This window comes from Balaenoptera borealis (genome assembly GCF_965194805.1).
Source record: "Balaenoptera borealis genome assembly, chromosome: 1".
Taxonomy (NCBI): domain Eukaryota; kingdom Metazoa; phylum Chordata; class Mammalia; order Artiodactyla; family Balaenopteridae; genus Balaenoptera; species Balaenoptera borealis.
This window is the reverse complement of record NC_138860.1, coordinates 71,276,955-71,281,549: the sequence shown is the minus strand read 5'-3', so window position 1 is coordinate 71,281,549 and position 4,595 is coordinate 71,276,955. Positions and strand designations below refer to the sequence as shown.

Below are 4,595 nucleotides of genomic sequence, written 5' to 3'. Positions count from 1 at the left end.
ACTCACCCCACAGCTCAGCCGTCTCCCAGTGACCCAGACGCGTCACCACGGCCCCAGGGCTGATCCCCGACCAAGGTCAGAACTCCCCCCAGTGTGACGGCCCCCATGCCACTCCTGTGGTGGAAGGGACGGCAGGCAGAGACCAGGAGTAGAGTCTTTTTTATTAATGGCTGCGTTTTCAAAGAACCGTTTTGTTACCAGGAAAGCTCCCCAGGAAGGGATTGCATTAGTGCAACAAGGGGGAGCCTTGATGCCAGGCTTTCCAGACACTTCCAGGTGGAGACTTTTGGCCTAGGCCGGCCGCCGGGGACTAGGGGGCTGGGAGGACACACGGCCCCTCCCCCGCCCCGACGGGGCGCTAAGGCACCCGGCCCGCCCGGGGGGGCAAAACCCCGTGCCGTCAGCAGGCCGGCGGCTTGCAGCCCTCAACCTGCAGCCCTTTGCTCAGGAGGAAGGCGTCCTGCATGGGGTCACAACCCAGGAAGAGCTTCACCATGCCCTTGGCATCCTCGGAGCCCCCTGGCCTCAGAATGCAGCTTCTGTAGTCCATGGCAACCTGAGGAGAGGGGGCGGGGCTGCAGGAGGGTGGAGCACCCCCTTCACGGAGGGTGTGGGTGTGGCCACCTCTGCTGTGACTCAACAAAGGGCAGGGGAGCAGGGGGTTCTGGGCAGGGCCCTCAGAGCCTGGCAGGCCCAGGCGGGCGGCACAAGCATCTAGGCCCAGGCCAAGGACCTCCGTGTTGGTCTGCACGGCAGGCCGGCCTCTCACCTTGCCACTCAGGACGCCCTCCTGCTTGAAACGAGTGTGTGGACCGTGTCCGCGGAGTACACCTCGCTGCACAGGTAGCCATAGGACTGGGCGTCGTAGCTTCCTGCCAGGTGGCCGAAGGTCGCAGGCAGGTGGGTCCCTGGGACACACGTGGAGAGGCTCCTGCCCGGCCCCCTGGCCGCTCCGTGCCCCTTCCCCAGAGCCCAGAGCTTGGGGCCTCAAAGCAGCCCTGTCTGAGTCCCCTGCCACTAGAGGGAGTATTGGCCCAACACTTCTAGAAAACGGGGACCTTGCGGGCAACTCAGTGGAGGGACACAAATCAATCTTTGCCGACTTTCTGCTGAAGCTCACGAGGGTTCACCCCTAAGCCTCTTACAGGGACAGCTGCCCGAGGCTCCGAGGGATGAGTCAGGGCTCGCCCTCCAGCACGGGGAGAGCGCGGGTTAAAGCGCTCACGAGGGAGTGAACTGCGTCTCCGCACCGACACGCACGGGCAAACCTCGTCGACGCGTTCCGTCCGGGGTATGAAGCCCTCTCCTGCCTCTTCCAGGCTCTCCAGAAAGCACGTGCAGATAGGCCCAGCCCACCCTCGGACTCCGCGGGCCACAGCTGGAGGGACCAGCCCAGGAACCCAGGCAGGAAGAGGCCAGAGGTCAGCGAGCCTCGACCAGAGCCCGTCAGTCGGTCCCCCTTCACACACCACCAGAGGATCCTCTTGACCTGGGCAGTAGCCGCCAACTGACCGCTAAGGTGGGCCCGGCGTGCGCTTGGCTACCTGGCGTGGCTGGGACCCCGAGGATCTCCTGGCAGAGGCGGGCATTGTCCTAGGCCGGGTCCGAGGGCGTCTGCGTGTGCAGGGCCTGGTCCACCTTGGCCAGGACGATCTGGCGCAGGTTGAAGAGGCCTGGAGGGCGGGAGGAAGGAGACGGGGGCGCTGGCACTGTGTCCAGGCCGCGCTTTCCAGCCGGGCGGTCCGGGAGCCCCTTTCCTTTCCCTCGGCCCGGCCGCACGGGGGTTGGCCAGCCGGGACTTGATGAGCTTGTCCAGCAGCTCCTGGGGGACGGCGCTGCTCGTGCCCCGCCGAGACTGGCAGCAGCGCCAGGGCTTCACAGGGCGCGGCGCTCCCGGCCCCAGAGCCTACCCTCTGGTTCTCATCCCCGGCTGTCACCAGAGTCGCAGGCAACGTGCCCTTCTTTTCGTTTGTCTTTTTTCCGGCCCTCGACCACGCAAAGGTGTGAAGCCCTGCCACTCGCTGCCACGTGGATGCACCGTGAGAACACGGTGCTCAGCGAGAGAAGTCAGACACAGAAGGACACACAGGGTGTGACCCCACTGAGGGGAAACGTCCAGAACAGGTAGATCCACAGAGTCAGAGTGGGTTCCTGGTTGTCAGGGACAGGGGAGGGGAGGGAATGATAACTAAGGGCGTGAGGGACCTTTTTGGGGTGAGGGAAATGTTCCAGAACAGGGCAGTAGTGACGGCTGCACAGCTCAGTAAAGTGTCCCCACGCGCTCCGGTTGCAGTCTGTGAGAGCATCGCTCTCAGGACGAAGGGCTGACTGCAGGAAGACTGAACGAGCACTGGGTCCTGGGCCCAGACGCTCAGCTGGGGACCCCCCCCACATTGGGAAGTCACTGGGACTTGCTGAGCCTCCACCGAGACTGGCAGCAGCCCCAGGGCCTCACAGGGCGTGGTGCTCCCGGCCCCAGAGCCTAACCTCTGGTTCTCATCACTCATCACTCACCAGCCTTGCATGCAACGTTCCTTTCTTCTATTTTGTCTTTTTTAAAGGCAACTCTTGAATACCTGTATTTAACATGCAGGGAACCAGTCCTGACTCCTTGATCTGGGACTTCCAGCCTCCAGAGTCTCGAGGACATCCACTTCCGTTGTTTACGCGCCCAGTGCGTGGGGTTTGATGATGGAAACTGACACCGAGGGCGTCTCCTCGTGCGGGGTGACATCAGCGGAAGAATCCCGTGGCGAGGGCCTGCCTGAGGACCACGGGAGAGCCCGGGCCCTCCCCGCCCCCTGCCTTCAGCCCCTCGCCCGCACCCTCCTGGGAGCGGAGCTGGTGCATCGCTTGCCAGAACTCATGGAAGTAGGTCTCCAGCTCATCATGCTGGAACAGGGAGGGCGGGTTGGGCGTAGGCTTGGTGAAGTTGGCCACCATGGCCGCGATGGCAATCTGGCGCCTCCCGTCCTGCTGCAGGCAGCCCGGCTGCAGGCCAAAGCAGGCCATGTGCCCGGACTTCCCTTCCCTGGGGAGGGACGCGGGTGAGGCCCCGCTACCACAGAGGAGCCCCGGCCCACGGCCGACAGGTTCTCCCACGCATGCACCGAGGGTAGAGGTCCAGGTAGAACTTGCTGATGGATGACCTTGCCCGAGGCCGCGTCCCGGACCGTGTAGAGCCTCACATCTTCATCTTCGTGACGCATGTTGGCGCCTTCCTCCAGGTCGAAGGTCAGCCCCAGCAGCTCCTGGGAGATGCCCAGCCGCCCGCGCGTGACCACCTGCATGGGGAAGGACTCATTGAGCAGGTACTGGTCCACGTGGTAGCGCGTCTCCTCCCCCTGGTTCATGTAGTAGCGCAGGTCCTAGACGTTGATGGGCCCGTCAAAGTGCAGGCCCCGCCTCTGGCACTCAGCCTTCTTTAGCTCCAGGATCACGGCCGCTCCTGCTCCCCGAGGGGCTTCAGCTTCTGGGCCAGCTCATCTGTGGGCGGAGGGGAGAGGCTCAGCTATGTCCCTGTGGCAGCCGCCCAGCCGCCCCCCACCCCACGCCCCTCGAGGCAGAATGAAGGGTTGGGGAAGGCGACCCCCAAGGGCTGACACAGTGGGGTCTCAGGCAGCACCACGTCCAGTCAAGGTCCACCTGACCCCCGTCCCCACTGGGACTCGGGGAGGCGGGGTTACCTAGGAAAGTGGCCACCACCTGGCTGGTCTTGGCCATGTTCATCTCCAGCACAGAGTCGGCACGCGTGCTGAATCCCAGCAGGCGGGACTTCTGAGCCTGCAGCCTTACCAGCTCCCCGAGGATCGCGCAGTTCTCCTGGAACCCAGAGACAGCCAGCGCTGGGGACCGTGGGCCACGCCCTCCCCACAGGCCCCGGGCCAGGTCTCTGTGGGTGGGAGGGCTCTCAGGCCACTGGCGGGCACAGCCAAACCCCCTCCCTCCTCCTCCTGGCCTGGATTTCTAGACACTTTGGTGCTGTCCTAACATGTGGTCTTTATGAACACAGGTCCTTTTGGAACCAGAAACGGCGTGAACCATGATGAGCTCTAAGGCCAAGGGCAGGAAGAAATGTGACCAGGCTCTCCAGGAGCCACCCAGGGGCCTCCCCGGGCTCAACAATACAAACTTGGCTGCCGTGCAGACAGCAGCTCATCCCCACGGCGCCCGAACACCCAGCCCCTGGACGGCGAGAGACCTGTTGCTGCAGGTGCCCCGTGGTTGGCTGGTGAGGCCTGGCCCCAGGCGTACGCCACCTTCTCTGGGGCCACCTCTCTGGGTCTGCGGTGGGGTTCTCCTGGGAGCCCCCAGTCACCACAGGACCAACGTGGCCTGTCTGCAGCCCAAGAAGGTGGGGACACAGGTCTGTCCCCCGTGGACATCACCCGCGAGGCCGAGCAAGCACCAGTGGTGTCTGCGGGGAAGATGAAGGGCTCATGCACAGCCCCCATCTACTGAAGATGCTAAACGGGAGAAGCACAGACTGCAGCCACATGCGGTATGGACCAAACGCAAGTGTCCTTGCAGGAACCGATGTCTGAATGTCGAGGCTGTTCCCGGGCCACAGTGAGAAGGCCCAGGCCCCACGCAAG

The 4,595-nt window shown here is 64.0% G+C and overlaps 1 pseudogene across 1 annotated transcript; it reads right to left on the bottom strand.

Moving 5' to 3' along the window:
* Nucleotides 1-400: 400 nt before the first annotated feature.
* Nucleotides 401-3,858, bottom strand: LOC309618206 (thimet oligopeptidase-like; annotated as a pseudogene). The gene is made up of 7 exons: nucleotides 3,687-3,858; nucleotides 3,111-3,486; nucleotides 2,836-3,031; nucleotides 1,780-1,831; nucleotides 1,545-1,673; nucleotides 770-908; nucleotides 401-556 (listed from the first exon to the last, which is right to left on the bottom strand). The product of its transcript is annotated as a thimet oligopeptidase-like (transcript).
* Nucleotides 3,859-4,595: the final 737 nt, after the last annotated feature.